General features: G+C 42.3%; 1 long non-coding RNA gene across 2 annotated transcripts; it reads right to left on the bottom strand.

The window, feature by feature from the left end:
* Positions 1-5,746: 5,746 nt before the first annotated feature.
* On the bottom strand, positions 5,747-17,216 carry LOC311525457. Of its 2 annotated transcripts, none has more exons than XR_014712777.1 (3): positions 17,154-17,216; positions 10,533-10,643; positions 5,747-5,873 (listed from the first exon to the last, which is right to left on the bottom strand). It is a non-coding gene; the product is annotated as an uncharacterized lncRNA (long non-coding RNA). The 2 variants fall into 2 exon arrangements; XR_014712778.1 differs by lacking the exon at positions 17,154-17,216 and adding an exon at positions 15,376-15,495.
* Between the last annotated feature and the right edge of the window lie 28 nt (positions 17,217-17,244).

Genomic DNA, 17,244 nt, shown 5'->3' with positions numbered 1-17,244 from the left:
CTATTTTCAGGGTTTTAGGACTCGGGTGTAAACATTCAGTCTAAGATGTTTCTTGCTAAATCTGGCCTCAAGCATGTGTGTAGCTCATTTGCATTTTGTATGGTTCACCAATCTATTGCTCATGAAAGCTTGAGAGCCCTGGTGACAGAGATACTATAATTTAACCATAGACCAGATACAGCACAGGAAAAAAACAGCACAAACTTCTCCCATCAACAGCCCTCAGTCCTAACCAGAAATGGGAAAAGAACAGTTTCCACAGCTCATTTGGTCCTTGGCTTCTCTGCCCCTCCAGTGTATCCCATATACCCTCCCTTTGCTTTAGGGGAAGGACAGACTAGAAACTGGACTGAGACCTCCCCCAGTGATCTGAAGCTAAGCTTGTGGGCACTATAGAAATGCTTAAGACGGAAAGACTGCAGACTCCTGTCATACTGGCAACTGAACAGCCTTCAAATCATAGCAGCTTTCAGCCCCAACTGAACTTGAACTCCTGCCCAAGTGCTATACAGATCCATACCCCAACACCAGTTCCCTAAGGCTAAGCCATAACCATCTAGCTGGTTGTATAATGTGGATAAAAACCAACCAAGCAACAAACAAGTTATAATTTTTTCAGCTGCTTTTATATGTTCCTACTGTATTACTTAAAAAGAGGGTTGTTGGGTTTTTATTTTATTTGGGGGGGGGGGATTGCAGGCACTTATTCCATGATGCGGTAATGTTTATGGACTAATCTGTTTTGGCGTTTGGGAAAAAACAAACCTATTTTGAAACAGCTGAGATATCAAACTTTAAATATCATCTTTTGCTTCTGACCCTGTACATCTTTTTTTCCCTTGTTCTCAGAGCTACTGAAGGAATATTTAACACATCAATCTTCAACAGAAGAACACAGCAATTACATCTGGAGAAGGCCTGGTAGGCTGAAATCCTGGCCCCTTTGAAGTCGAAGGCAAAACTCCACTGACTCCAGTGTAACCTGGATTTTACCCATAGTCTGATTTTTCCCCCAATCCCTCAGCCAATGCAGGACAACTTTTGACAGTTTATTTAAATTATTATACTGTGACATTATCCAGGGGAACTGGAGATGAGATACAGTCTTTTGTCCAGATTGTCCGGTCAAATTCAGCCAAGTTTATATGAAATGAGTTTAGTTGTCCTTATGCAGTTCCCTTAGGATGGGCATCGATCTCACAAAAATCCACCACCATAAAATGGTAGTTATAACAATGCCTTGGTCATCTCAGCAAAGAGGCCAAATACTGACTATGGCACAGACACTGAACTATCCTCTTATCCCTAGGCTTAGTTCCTATAATTCAGGGTTGAGGCACATGGGCTAGAGTGTAGGGGAAACCAACACTGCTACTGCTGAGGCCGCACCTCTTCTGTGGATAGACAATATCAGTCTCCAGGTCCAACAATCTGATACTTTTCCTGGGCACAGCAAACATTTCTGAAAAAATATATTATGAAATAGGAAATGCAAGATGCTTCACAGAATAAGAGAATCTTAAGAGCCAATTCTTGAACCTGGGTGAAAAAGGAGCATCTGCAAAAATTCATATACATCTATTCCAGCAACAATGTATATATGCAAAGAGCTGTGCAAATCCTCAACTTGGACCTGCAGAGGTCAGTTTGCACAACCACATGACTGAAGTTTTTTGCAGGTATGGAGGGTGCAATGCACATTTTTCCAGTATACCCATTGCATTGAAGGGCAGTGGATGCATGTGCATTTTTGCAGGTGTGCCAGGCTTGAAATTTTGTCCCTAAGAGAAAGAACATTGAGCGTCAAATTTAGACTTACTGTAAACGCATGCGACTCCATGGATTTCAGTGCCTAATTTTCACACACTTTTACTTAGATTATACATGCAAATGGGATATTTATGAATGCAAATGGCCAGTGCGACAAGTAAATCAGCATTTATGTTTGCAAATACCCAATTTGTGTGTGCAGTCACAGTAATTGTAGAAGTACATTTGAAAATCAAGCCCTGAGCCTATATCACAATCAAAGGAGAATGCTCTTTACATGGAGCAATGGGGTACCTATCCTGTGTTCAAGAGAGATATAAGCCAGGTGACATCCCAAAAGTATGTCAGGAATTCGTCATTCTGAATCCCATCATGAGTGCCTGGGCACAATGGGATTTTCACTTGGAAGTTTCTTTGCTGTGCATCCAGTAGTTGCTTAGGTCTTTCACTCTAAAGTATTTCTTGGCTAGTTCTAGTGGGTTTGATTTCTAAGCACAACATTTTTTTAATGTAGTTTCTGTTGTGTGAATTATACAGTGAATGCAGGCGAGCTCTGTGTACCATTGTCCCACAGGTAACTCGAAAAGAAAATTTCAAATGCCAGAGATGAAAGGGATGTTCTTCTGTCTCCCATAAATACTGCAGTTTCTACTTGTGGCTCTGTGCATTTGAAAGGCAGGAACATCTACAATCCGCTTTCTTATCTTTTCTTTTTAGAACATGTAATGCAGGGAAGCCCAAATATATTAGTGTCTTATCACTTTTCACTTGCCTTTTGTGTTTTCATGTGGATCATAGCTTCAGGTGATTCCCAGGGAACAGATGTTTTATTGAAAGCCTGACCCTGAGCATGTGCTGCTGGTACCAGCTTTTTTCTCTCATCTTCCCTCAGCCCCATGATTTACTCCCCCTGCTCTTCAGAAGTGACATCAAAAAGCAATGGTGAGGGCAGCTAAAACCAACTGCAGTAAAATGATGGGAAGCTGTAAGGAAGTGGTTTTATGTGAGGGTCTCAAAAGGTAGTTTCAGCCTGGGCCATGCTCAGCTTCTAGCACCTCACCAAGACACAGGACTGTCCTGTCCTGCCTCCTGTCCATCCAGTACGGTACACATTTTGGCAGTGGGGCTAGTGTGCACGAGGCATCTATGGACTTTCAAATCAAGATCAACAGGTGCACTTATAACATGTGTATGTTCCTGCTGTGCTGCAAAGCACCACTTTTTTGCATGCAAATTGGGCAATTAGGCATGCAAACAAGCACTTAGACAAAGATCCATTGCATATGTGCAAATCCTCATTTGCACAGACAAATGCAGAGTTGTACCAGCACAACAGATGCTCCTACTGTGATCTACTCTGCAGATTTGAACCAGAGGGTATGTCTACACTGCAATTAGACACCCATGGCTGGGCCAGGCAGGCTGACTTTGTCCCCTAGGGTCAAATTAATATCTGGGGTAACAAGAGAGTTATACCAGAGATTGATTTGTCCTGAGATGTTCAGAATAGGACAGTTATTTTTCATGTGTGCATCAGACTTTTCAGCACCTATCTGAACAGAACTTCTCAACCTGCTGAGTTCTAGTCTCTACTCTTCAGTACTCAATCTACATCTTTACTCTGACCAGGTTCTTCCACAGTGTAAGTCAGTCTTTTTCCCCTCCTCCAGAAAAACTGCTATAGCTTTACTAAAAAGAAAAGGAGTACTTGTGGCACCTTAGAGACTAACAAATTTATTTGAGCATGAGCTTTTGTGAGCTACAGCTACAGCTCACTTCATCTGATGCATTCAATAGCTTTACTATTACTTCTCAGAATCTCTCATGTCACAGCTGGACAGCATCTGACTCCAGTATCACCAGTGAAATCAAATGGATACATGTCTTGAGCACTGTAATATCATATACAATATCAATTTAGACCTCACACTGAAATGGCTCTAAATCCTTAATTTTTCACCCTTGTCTATGCATACAAGGCCCAGTTCTTAAATCTGACCCACCATGCTTGGCAAAGGATCCAATGTGGCTGCACAACACCTTTTCTGTTCCCAGAATTTAGGGGCTGCCAGAGCATTTGAACTATTCTAACTTCTGTTGAAATTACAAAACACTATACTTTTAAATAGATGCTGAATTATTTAGTGCCTTTGCACTGTCCAAATGCTGTGTTCTTTTGGTAGATGATGACTTGGTTTACCTCCCAGCTCTTTTGTTATGACAGTCAGTAAATGGAGAGATATTGCACTCCTCAACAATTTATAAATAATAACCTGCATTAAGGATCATGCTCAACCACTGAGTTTGGGTTACAAATCAGGCAGTGACAGAGGTGAAGACATTTAGCTTACCTCCTGGAGGAAATGCCTGGCTCTGGATTTCTCTCAGGTGCTTAGACTGGAAGGCTTCATGGCCATTTGCTTCTTTAACACTTGGAACACAACAACCGTTTCCAAACATGGATCCACAAACTATTGGATCAGCTCTCGGTTTTCCAATGGGCACCTCAAGATAATAAACTAATAGTAATATTTATCATTTAGAGAGTGTCTACATAGAGAAGCTATTGTGAAATAAGCCAGGCTGTGCAAGAGTGCAATAGCTATTCCACAATAACTCTCCATGTGGACACTTTTATTCCACACTAACAGCCACACTTTATGTGGCTTAGGTTAGTCCACTCTTAGTGCAAAACGAGAGTGTCCACAGGGGGCGCTAGTGTGGAAAAGCTATTCCAGGCTATCTTCCTGCATAGACTAGCCCTTAGAAGGCACATATTTAAGGCAGCATGGATGGTTTAAAGAAGGGGTCCCAGAGCTGGAGTTCAAGCCCTTAGAAGTCTGGAGTTCTAATCCTGGTTCTACCACTGTGCAGCCTTGGACCAGTCACATCAACCCTCTGTGTCAGTTTCCCCATCTGTATGAGGGGGCTTTAGCATTTTCCTACTTCCCAGTGGTGTTATAGGGACACATTCATTAATGCTGGTCCAATATTTCAAATCCGCAAAGAGCTCTATAGTTTGTTAATTATTGGTATCATTGTTATTCTTACATTTGCCTCCTGGAAACACTCTACAAACTTTAATTAATTAACCCTCAACACCTGGCAGAGAAGGGAGGTAAGTATTCAGATGAGAGAGAATTCAAAGTATTCGTTTGTTGTAAACTTTGACAGTGCACTGAAGCTAACATTTTCCAACCTGGGCCTTAAAGCTGGCCTGCTAAATCCATATGCACTAAATATAAGTGGTCTGATTATGAGCTCTGCTGAGCACCCGCACATCCAGTTCATGTCAATGGGGAAAGACCGGTACTCAGTACCTTTGAAAATCAGGCCACTTTTATTTTGAAGTGTAACTATAGACTTAGAAGGATTCACTTTAGTCACCCAGGTTGGAAAATTTTAGACTATGTCAATAAAATTTTTTAATAGTCAGTCTAGATTATGTAGCATTATTGCTGCTTTAAAATGCTCCATTCATTTAAAAAATAATCAAATCTTTTCATCTCCTTTGGCATATTGCTTTTTCCCCCCTATAAAATAGAAAAGAATTTTATAAGCACTCTCACACAATACATAGTTCTAAATTTGCTTTACAGAACAAAACCCAAATCTTTGCTTTGCTGAAGGAACAAATTTGTATCTAACACTGTCCAGGTGAAGTAACCCAGCTACTGCTGTGAAAGGAGAAATCCACTTCCTTGCTTTCCAATGTAGTTAGCTGGAAATAGCCAGTGAAGGTGCATGACTGAAATAAATTCCTTTCACTTTATACCAGTGTAGTAGAATATTTCCTTTTTGACTCAGTGCATTTCTGTATGGCTCTCATTGTATCTCTGTGCTGTTTGCTCTGAATGCCCAAATGAAGCCTATGGCAAAATGTACTCAGTATCCCCAGACTGATTAAGTTGAAACAACAGGTGGCATGAAAAGAAAGTCCCATTTTCCCTTGTGTAGCTAACTGTTAAGTTGGTTTTATTAGGGATGAGCTTACGTTATTACATTCCCATGCCTTGCAATGCTCCATTTTAGGGTCTGCCAGGCTTTCCAGCATAAATCTTCATTTTTCAGGCTTAGCAGCTCATCACACCAGGACGGTTGCCCTAGAAAAGAGGGATGATAGTTGTTATTATTTGAGAGACGTCCAGTGAGCGGTAAATTCTCTGCCCCAAGCCCTGCCTGAGTAACTGTCCTGAGCACTGGTGACTTCCTTTGGCACAGGGAGGCAGAAATCCTCTTCCCAAGGCTTTGGAGCAGCAATGGCTCCAGTCTATGTTGCTAATCTCACCCCAGGCTGGAGTAGTCTCCACAGTGCTCCTGCTCCATGGGAAAAGTATCTGTCTGTATACTTGTATGGCCCTCATCACTGCAGCAGCTAAGGAAATAGCTGGGGGATTCACAGGCTCTGCCCCTCCCCCTTCCTTTGCATACTCTCATGTTGCACACAGACAAGGAGTGCGTGCAGATCTGAGCTCCAGTCCCTTGTGTGGGCTCCCAAAATCTTGCCTCCTCCTGATGTGCACTCGAACTTCACTGGATCTGTACTTTCTGCACATGTACCTCCAGTGCACTCACAAAATGCCGACCTGTAATTCAGACTTAGTAAAGACCAATATGTGGTGAATATGACTATGAATATGTGGTGGTTTGCTACATTACATGCAGGATTTGCAAGGGCAATGGATGCGCTCTGCCTGGTATTTTGGGACCCTGGTTTGAAAATTTGGCCCATCGAGTGTTTCAGTTACACGAGATTAAAATGTACATTTTTGCAGGCGAGAGCAAAGGCCGGAGGAAAGGGAAAAGAGAATATTTTCAAAACAAGATGAAACACTGGATATACGCAGTATGCAAAAAAAATGGAGATGAGTGGGGCTATGGGACTGTCTTAAATTTCAGGTGATGCCATACCCCTCATTCTACATTCAGGTCACCATAGCACCATACCGCCAGACTCAGATTCCCTTATTCAGCCAGACCAGTCCAATGAAAACAGTTTCAGTATGAAGGGGTTGGGATGGGAGTTTTATGACTTTCCCCCAGAAAAGTCAGCTCAGATTCATCATCTAATTTTCAAGTAAGTAATTTATACCCAGCGATTCCTCTAAGGATACACATTGAGTAAACATCACAGCCCTGATTAGAACTAGAACCATTAATGGTCCCAAACCTTTACTATCGACATTAATTCACTACTCCTAACCCATACTCAGGTTGGCATAAGGCTAAGGAAAAGACTTGTAATTTCCTGTTAACCACTAGGAACTCAGTGCTGTTGTATTTTAAGACCAACACCAGAACCTTTTTATTTCTATGCTTGGTCTTAAAACCATTCTTTTAATCTGAAACTGAGCTGTTTGGGCCAACTGCTGTGTATATTATGATCCCATTCACTGAGACCAATGGTAAATCTAGTTGGTTGAATATTGGATTAGAAATTGGCACCATTAAATTGGTACCTGTGGTCTACTAATCCTAGCTGTCATTAACTGGCTGTGTGACCTTGGGAAACCACTGACCTATTTGCACCTCAGTTTCTCTGTCCTTTATATGGGAATAATGATTCTTGCTTTCACATTTACAGGCCAAAAATAATGTATTCTAGGGCTGACACAAAAGTTTCAACAGAAAATTTTCACTGACAGAAAATTAGATTTTCAACTAAATAAAAATTTTCAAGGAAAATATCTGATTTCCTACAAATGGAAAAATAAAAGATTTTTCATCAGAAAACTGAACATTTTTTCCTTCAAAATCTGCTGAAAACTGAAGAAAACCCATTTAAAACCCATTTAAAGTTTCCAGATTTCTTTTTTAATTAAAAATATAAATTTTCCGTGGGAAAAGAAACTTGAATCAGCTTTAAGATATGCACTATTATTATTCATTTATTAACTGAAATCTTGAATTAATTAGAGCTTAGTTTTGCCCAATGGGTTTGGCCAAGCATGCCAACATACATAGTCACCACCACATCCCAGGGCCGGTCAGTTCCCTCAGACAGTTGCTGAATCTATAGATATCAAAACGTCCTCCCCGACTGCTTCAAATGAGCTGTAGGTGGAGGAACGCAGCTAAGCTTGGTAACACTCTAGAGCTTCTTCTGGGCCAAATGCTGGCCTCACTGATGTCACTGTTCATGCAAACCTGGAAATCAGGCTAGAAACTTCATGAAAATCAGCCCAATCATGATATTTCCAGCTGGGCCAGAAACAGAATATGGGCTAGGCTATATACAGTTTTTGTACCAATATAACTATTATGGTTAGGGATGTGATTTTTTTTTATTGAAATACACAACCCCTAGTGAGGATGCAGTTATACCAATACAGAAGTGCCTTATTCCAGTATAGCTTATTCCTCTTCCTATAGAGGAATAAGTTATACCAGCATAAGTATATTTATATTGGTTTAACTGCATCCATCCTCAGGGGATTGTACCCCTTTAACTGTACTGATAAAGGGGTACACCTTGTGCGTGCATACAAGGCCTATCCCTTCTTGTATGTGTTCACTTTCAGTCAGGGATGAAACCAGGAAGCACAGAAGCACCCAGGGAAAATGAAAACAAAAGAAAGTTAACTGGATATTTTCAATCATCAGAAGAGTTGAGTTAGTGTTTCAGAGGCAAATTTAGGCTATTTTTGCTTTTCAAACCATTACTCCATCTCTCATTGGGTCTGCAGAACTGCCTGGCATAAAGTATAAATGTCACACAGGCTGGGAAGGTGTTCAGCACTTTCTGCTGCACACCAGCTTCCCTCGGGTATATCCCTGACAGGTGTAACACAGAGAGGCAGCCATCCCCCAAGCTCACAGCTCCTGCATTATGCATCTCTGTGTTGCTAGGTTTGGTCTTATAGGTTTTTTTTTTCTCCCCCTTCTCATCTCCCTATGATATCAAATGTGCTTCTATTGATTTCCTCCCTGCATTTGTTTTTGTTATTCATTATTAATGGGATCATTTTTCCATCCTTCGTGCATGAAGGCAAATTTTGTGTAAAAATCAATTGAGTGAGCGCCGCCAATGGCTTGTTTGGTTTTCTTTGCTTTCATCTCCTGTGTGCAGTCCCCGGGAGACGGAGAGCAGGATATTAGGGAACAAGCACAGAATGGAAAAAAAAATCAATTGTTAGTGGTTCAGAAACCATGTAAGGGACCTGTCTTGCCAAATCTCTTTCAGTGCAGCATGCACTTTATTGAGCTTTCCCCCTCCCAGCCCAGGTTGGATTGTTCCTTCTCTACTCCCTTGCCCACTGCAATCATTAAAGGGGAACTCCTTTTCCCATAATGATCACAGCCAGAAATGGGGGTGGAGTTTTCTTTTAAAGGAATCAATTATTACAGGATGATTCCACAGAACCACTGAACATGGGTAATACCTGACCCAGCCCAACCCCTCCAGCATATGAAAGACTAAACATATTGGAGCCCAATATTACAAAGTACTGAGCGCCTCAAGATTCATTGAGACTAATGGGAGTTAAGGACATGTTACATCTCATCTGAGCTAGTCATAACTTTAAAGGATCTAGCCCCTAAGGAGCAGCTTCTGGGTGTTGTAATACTAATACTGCCTTGCAAGGAACTAAAGGGTCACTTCTCCTGTCCTTCTAAATGCCTAGCTCCAAGTGATGTCAACGTGAGTTTCCTCAGCATAGACAAAGAATATCAGACATCTGCATTTGCTGCCACAGCCTGAACTCAGATCACATCTGAGATAGTGTCCTGGAAGACATCACCAACTACAGACTCTCTTCCTTCCCTAAAAATCCACCCAGCTACTGTTGAGCGCAAGAGAAACCCTATATGCCAGTCACAGTATAGATCTCATACAACATGGTACCCTGTTAAAAACCCTGGGTGAAATTCCTGGCTCCACTGAAGTCAATGGAAGCTTTGCCATGGACTTCCCCCCTGGAATTTCAATGGAATTACACCAGAGGTAAATTTGGCCCAGAGAGCCACAGTGGGGATGGGGGAAAGGAGGAGGGTGCTAGAAGCCCAGTGTAGACTAGATTTAAATTAAAAAGTCCAGTGTAGACTAGACTTAAATTAAAAAGATCAGGCTCCAGGAAGGTGTGAATGCCTTTTTGCTATATTGCTGTAGTAACTTGTGGTGGAGTACATTGTCATACAAGTGTTATCTCCTCACGATACAGAAGATAATATAATTTCACGGTCATGGTGTAACAACATCACATTACCAATACTAAAGTGTAGCAGATCTGACTCGTTGCAGAGGTTCTCAAGTCTGAAAGTTGCCCTTGGCTCCTGTTCATAAGGGCTTTTGACAATTGCATCATGGAGTCCCAGTTTGGTCTTAGCTTTCATTACATGGCTACAAGGTGTGAAAAATTCAGTGTCATATCATCTCTACATAATTCTCATTTGGTCTCCAAGGTTTAAAGAAATATAATCATCTCCTACTGCAAGTCCAAGTCTATTTAATGTAATACTTGATCTTAAAACAGGATTATAGGAGGTTACATTTATTTAAAAAAAAATACCTAGGAACAACAACCTCTTAACACCAGAAACCTGGAAGCCCCAAGGGACAAGAGTAGTTTGACTCACAGGCTCAGTTCAGCCCTGTGAAACATTAATGAACAAACCTAAGGTCCTGATCCTGCAAGGACTTCTGCACGTGAATAACTTTTTGTACTGCGACCCATGGGACTATTCACTCACTCTGTGTGCCTAAGACTTTGCAGCATCAGAGGGTAACATTTTATTTACTTTAGTTGTAGTTTGCCAGTTACCTTTTCTGCATCATTCTTGATTGTAATCTTGTTGCTCTGCCCAGATGGGCTAGCTCTTTAGAATTTGTAGTTTTGACATGTTTACTTTGCTGGTTCTTGAAAGTTCTTTCTCTGTAGGAAAACAAAAATTTAAATAGGAAAAATATGTATAAAATAGCAGATAATGACAGCCCATTGATAGTTCAAACTACTGAGAGCAGATCAGGGTCTGGCCTTTTGTCTATATAGACCTGGGGTGAAATCTTGGCCCCTTTGAAATTAATGGGAGTTTTGCCATTGACTTCAATGGGAATAACATTTCACCTCTGGATTCAACCCTGATTCAGTCACAGAGATGAAAAGGAGTTAGGTGGGTCTCATGCTAAACTTCCCTTAAACACATTGCAGGTTACAAGGATACAGTATTATACACAATTCACAGGAAGCTCAGAACTGAACTAGCTTGTGTTGATGGTGAGAAAGACTGAAGTTCATTTCACCAAGTGTACCTGGAATATTAGGACAGTGACGGTTCAGGATTGAGGCGGACTACAAAAATATGTTTCCCATTCCAGAAGTGAATAAGAATGGGTGTTGCAGGACAGAACTGCAACATATTAGTCAGAGCACTGAAGGAAATATTCCCATGACACCTGCCAGCAATGTGCCTCCGCTAGCCAATACTATTGGTCCCTCACTTTAAATAGGCCCTAAATCAATTCACAAATGATATCAAATAATCAGCACCAACAGTTAGAAGATCAGTTCAGTATAAAACTTACTTCTCCTCTGGATTTAATGAAGGAATTTGGAGCTTTGCAATGTCTCAAACAGATGAGTCTTGTATATTTCACATCTTTGGTACAGAGAACAAACAGCAGCCCCGCTGCTCATCCATTCAACCATGTTTAAAGAACAATTAAAGTGAATATAGTAAGGTTCTAAGACAGACCATCATCTCACCATCTGGAGAAGTGATTGTCCACCACCGAGACTTTTATCTCACAGGTGAGCCTGTTCATGGAGAATGTTAAGCAAGTTCGCAGATAGAGTAAAACTGAAGTTTTAGTTAGATTCCCCTTTTTAATATCTTGTGCTGACATGTCTGGGACTGGAGTGGGTGCATAGGGAGGACACAACACAGCAGGGATGAAATAAAAAAAATTAGTCAGCTCTCTGCATTTGGTGTACCAAGCTGTGTTCCAAGTAATCTTGCTCTCCACACTTCCATAGACAGCTTTGATGATAAAAAAGCAAAGGGTTTGTAATGTGACTCATTTTAAAGAAAAAATGTAAAATAAAAAAGAGGCACAAGTCCTACATCCTAAATAAATCCTGTTTAGATTACACAGGTAGGCCTGATCCTGTCATTATACTTCAATGAAATTAGTACCAGGCCTTTATAACTAATGATTTATTAGGCAATAGGATGGTTTATAGGCTTGGTAGTAACCCTTTCACCTTTAGTTTGCTAGTTTGAATCCAACCTAAATCAGTAGTGGCTGAAAGGAATAATCATCAGATAATTGTTTGGCATTCTACGTAAAATAAATTTGAGGGCTCAGCCTAGTTCCTAGCATTAGTGTTCACATCACACACATGCACCATAGACACAACTGTCACTGCTTAAAAAAGAGGCACTGAACTGCCTTCACCCTAAGAGGTAGCCCATCAAGGTTCAGATTGAGGGAGACAATGATGGTGAAGTTTCTACCAGTCTTATATTTGTTCTGCAAAAATAGGACTTCAGTTCCCAGGATTGTCAGCCTGTATCCTTTCTCCAGCACTAGAGCCCAAAAAATAAAAAAATCCCATGAAATGACATATTAATCCCTGCCGTGCCATTGGAATTATATTCCCAATATCATAGAAACAGATCTTTAAATCCAGCACCAGCAATCTACAGGGTTATGTAAGCAATTTCTCACCACAGCTGAAAAAAAAATCACATTGCTCCTCTGATTTGACTTCAATTTTGTTGGAGTGGCAAGCCTGGATCATTATTTTTATATAGGTAAGTATTTAAATGTTTTTGAACAAACAGGACCTTAAATAATTTGCAATCAGAGATAATAGATACCATGATTCACGTGTGATGCATTGCAAGAAGGCAGCAGAGTTGTATCAGGGAGGAATTTGGCCCAATACGTCCACATCACAAAAAACATGATATGACCTGGCACAATTCAACAGTTAATAATAAAATAATGATGACTGTCTATTCTCAGAAGCCCAAGGGCCAAATTTAGACCTGGCATGAGCAGGTACAGATTTAACTTTAAAAGAGCTGTATTTGCTTATACCAGGTCTGAAAATGACCCCAATAGTGCAATAGAAAAAGTGCTGTGGGTCACACTCAAAGTGCATTAACAGATCAATGTGGAAGAACTATACACAGAACCTTTGTACATTGGGCCTGAGTTTCCTTTCAGCTACAGCTGGTTTACACATCTGAGTGTGACCCACAGCACTTTTTCTATTGCACTTTTGGGGTCATTTTCAGACCTGGTACACATCTGTAATACTATTGGCTTCAGTGGAGTTACTTGATGGTGTGTATGCATGTGTGTGGGATCAGAATCCAGCCCAATACACTTGACTCTAACTAGTGCTATCAGTCTCTTGTATCCATCAATGCAAAAGCCACCCCTAAGGTATTGGTATGTGGTAGTTTTATATTCATGTGGTGCTACATTTTGTTTACATCAAGAGAAAACTATTCACCTTTTCTCCCTCTTTCCTAAGGAACAAACACAGGCCCTGATCCTATTCCCACTGATGTCAAAGAGCATTTTGCCACTGGCTTCAGTGAAATCACCACAACCCATATATTGTTGTCTATTTGTAATCAGAGCTCTAAGGAACTTATACAAAATTGCCACAAAATTGGACTGGTCCAGGAAAAAAAAAAGCCTGCAAACCCAGCCTATTTTTCCACCCTTTACCATAATGAGAATGAAAATAAAAATATTTTACTCTCCCATTTAAAAAGTTCCTTTCCTTAGGTGAATGTAATCACAAAATATTCTTCATCTGGTAACTCAGCTTTAGTTGGGCTTTAGCAAGGCACACCCTAGAACTAGAGCTGCCTGGAAAACAATTCCATTTTGGGACAATTTTTGATGTTTCAGAATTTGTCTTTGTTCCTTACTGGAATGAAGACCAAACCTTTTGACCATTTTCATGAAATGGAATTGTGGCAGAAACATCCATTTTTCTGATGGAAAAAATATCAGGTTTTATATTCAAGTCTCTTTCTCGCTCTCTCTCTCTCTCTCTATTGTGACCAGAGAGTTCATCCTGGATTTCAGAAACCTTCCCATCAAAAACTTTGTCAACGTTTCAACTTCAATGAAACAGAAAATTTTGACAAAAAGTGTTGTTGAAAATGTTCTATATCTTATTTAGAACTAAAGGGGGGGGGGTTAGGATGGATTTCAAAAGGAATTTAAGAACCATGGATGTCAGAATCTAGCATAAGGGGAAAAATCCTGGACCTACTGAGTTTTGCCATTGACTTCAATGAGGCTAAGAAATTACACCTGCATTGGTAGCTTTCAGGTGATACATTTCTGTTAGGATCATATACATTGCCTACTTGGTAAGGTAGGTCTGACTAACCTAGCAGCTTCAGAGCCTGATGCTCACACACACCGATATTTTCCTTTGGATAAGAGAAAGCTACATTTGCTATAATCTTCTAAACAAAGATCCAGAGAGAGCTGAGAGACTTGGAAAAGTCCATGCTAAGAGGACAGAGTGTACCGCTTTCATATTGGCTGTAACAACCCTGGCTTCATTTTTCTGCCCCTCATGCTAATAATTGTATTTTTTATTCATTCAATTACAAGGAAATGGGCACAAGACATTTATATTAGCAAGCTTAACGCTCAGCTAATGGAGGAGCCTAATGACTAATTGATCAGCTCCCAAGCACCATTACAGCGCAAAATGGCTTAGAGGAATTGATGCAATTAGTTTGGGTTTGGTAGCGATTGAGTGCATATAAAAGTAAGCCCTGATTGAAGAGGGGTGGATACTGACTAGCTCTACTTAGGAGGTGAGCAGCCAGGAAGAACCTCAAGCACCATCGGGCTACACTAACCAGCCCCTTTGTTGTAGGGGAGTGAGGGTGCGCTGCACAATGGGGATGTGGGGGCTAGTCGCCCAGGCCCGTAGCCAGAACCCTTCCCAAGGCCAGTTCGCCACGAATTGGGGGGGAGGGGGTAATTACAGGTTGCGGGTCTGCTCCAGGCAGTGGGAAATGAAGGAGGAATATGCGCTGGGGGGAGGGGGTATAACGGGAGGGGAACGTGGCCTACAGGCCCCTTCTTATGAACAGCTCCGGAGCCTGGGAACCCAGGTCAGCTGCTTCCTCTTCTTCCCCCCGAGGAAACAAGGGGCTTTGCTCAGCTCCCACTGAAGTCCACGTCCACGCGAGTTTCGTGTCGATTTGACGGGGAGCAGGATCGGCCCGAACTGCTCCCCTGCCTGTTGTTTGCACGGACCCGCTTCTTCTTTAAGCCTGGCTTAAAACCCTACTCGGCCATCGTCCATTCGCCTCAGGCGGGCGCGGGCGGGCGCGCGCGCGCGCGCGGGGGTAACGTTACGCCCGGCCCAAGGTTCGAAAGGCCCCGGCCTCCCCGCCGGGTTCCCGCTCTCCAGTCTGCCGGCGCCTGGCGGCAGCGCGAGCGCCCTACAGGCGAGGGAGCAGGCTTGGGCGTTGGGTGCACGCTATGGTAACCAAACGTCCGGGCATTTGCAAACACACACACACACCCCTCCCCCCCCCCAATTCGACGTTCGTTCCTTTGGAGGTGAGGGTGAAAGAGCTCTCCACCCCCTCCCCCCCAGCTCTGCCAACCTCCTTCTCAGCGGCTGGTTATCCCTCAGACGGAAAGATTTGCAAAGCCGCTAAAAACGCGGGGTTTGCCTCTAACTCCAGCACGAGCCAGTGGAAGGCTCCCAGCCTCTCCCGGGTTGGTCTCCGCGGACGGGGCAGCCCCCTTCTGGGCTTCCTGTGCCGTTAGGGGGCTCCCGAGCGGGGAGGAGAAGCAGAAGCGCCAGCGTCTTTGCCTGGCGGCTGCTCGGGCCGGACTAGAGCGTTTTCTCGCCTTCCTGTGCAGAGAAGTCGTTGGGCCGCAGGAGCGCCAGCTCCCAGGGCCAGCTCAGGGAAAGAAAGTGTAACTTGAGTCATTGTTAATGAGCAGGGGGGCGCCTGGTTTGGGGAGAGCGAGCGACGTGGCCACAGAGTGGGGCAAAGGCCCTGCCGCTCGCAGTACCCAGCAGTGGGCTCTTTGAGACTGGGGGGAGGGGGTTTCCCCTAAAGCTCGCTAGCGTCCAGCTATCCCCAGCCAAGCCTGGCCCTCTGAATTTCGCTCCGAAGGGAGAGACATAGGTGACAGATTTACCAGGTCTCAGAACCAAATAAATCTAGGCACCCACACTTCAGCTGTCTGTAAATAAACTACCGTAAGCACACACGCACAGAGATCACGCACGTATCCTACCCCCAGAGAGATTATTCATTCTCCCACAGATTACGCACTTCTTTCCTTTGGCCACTGCTGTCAAGCAAAAGGGTCTGGGTTCTTCAAAGTGTTATAGTTTAACTTTCCACCAGCAGCATCTCCTTGTGAACTCTGCCTTTGCTTTTGCTGGCAACAGAGCACAGTGACTTTCTTGCCCAAATATCCTAGTCCGAGTTGAGAGAGATTGCAACCAAAAACAAGCTCACTGCAAATCTACGCTCTGCTCGTTCTGGTGTTAGAGACAAGCGGACGGTTTGCTACCATTCCTCTGTTAGGAGACCATAGAAGATCTAGCCTTCTCTGCCCCCAGGTCCTTCAGGGCAACATTAGTACATTTGCTCCAAAAGGATTAAATCTTGCTTCAGACAGTTTGTGACTAAGAGCAGGGAGCCATTAGCAGCACTTTCCAAACCAGGCAGCTGATAAAATAATAAAATACAACAGCCATCTTATAAATAAAAGATACGGTGCTAAAAGAGGGTTGTTTTTTTGTTTTTTTTTTTAAGAAGGCATCTCTTCTGAAAGTGGGATCCAGGGAAAAACTTGGAGAAAGTTCCCTACATCAAACAAAAGCATTTAGCAGCCGCAATGATCTGTCCAGTTCTGAAATCCAGAACGCCTTGCTGCTAAAGCCCGAAGGAAGGAAACAGCATTTTGAGGGTTTAAGACATGTTCTCAGTTCAGAGTTGTATCGGGAGGAATAAAAATCATATAAGCCAGGAAAAGAGGAAAATAAGAAGCTGGTGCATTATTCAATCACCTTTTAAATTGAATTGGTGTTTTCGTTTTTCTAGCATCTGGTTGCTGTATTTGTCAGATATTTATTGGATCAAAATATTTGACCTGGCATAGAAATACCGGCTACCTTGATTCCAGAACAACGCTTCTGGCTAATTTATTAGAGCCCATATTTTAACCCCACATTTAGGAAATAATTTCTCTATCTGAAACTCCAAAAATAACTTAAATAAACAACCACCACCAACTACAGCTTCTTGTTTTTGTTGATCTTGATATCTTGGCTGTAAAACAAACAAACCCACAAATAAATATAATAGGTGACGTTAATAGGATTTTAAGGATTGAGAAAAATATTAAAAATATATCTTACCTGGACTTAACAAACCCAGCCATGCCCTTATAGAGTATCTGCTGAAATCCTAGTGGACAGTAGTGAAAGGAGGCAGCCTGAATTGCTTTTG

Source organism: Lepidochelys olivacea, assembly GCF_965140295.1.
Source record: "Lepidochelys olivacea isolate rLepOli2 genome assembly, chromosome: 8".
NCBI classification, from domain to species: Eukaryota; Metazoa; Chordata; order Testudines; family Cheloniidae; genus Lepidochelys; species Lepidochelys olivacea.
Note: the sequence above shows the minus strand (reverse complement) of the source record. Positions and strands in the feature narration are given on the sequence as shown.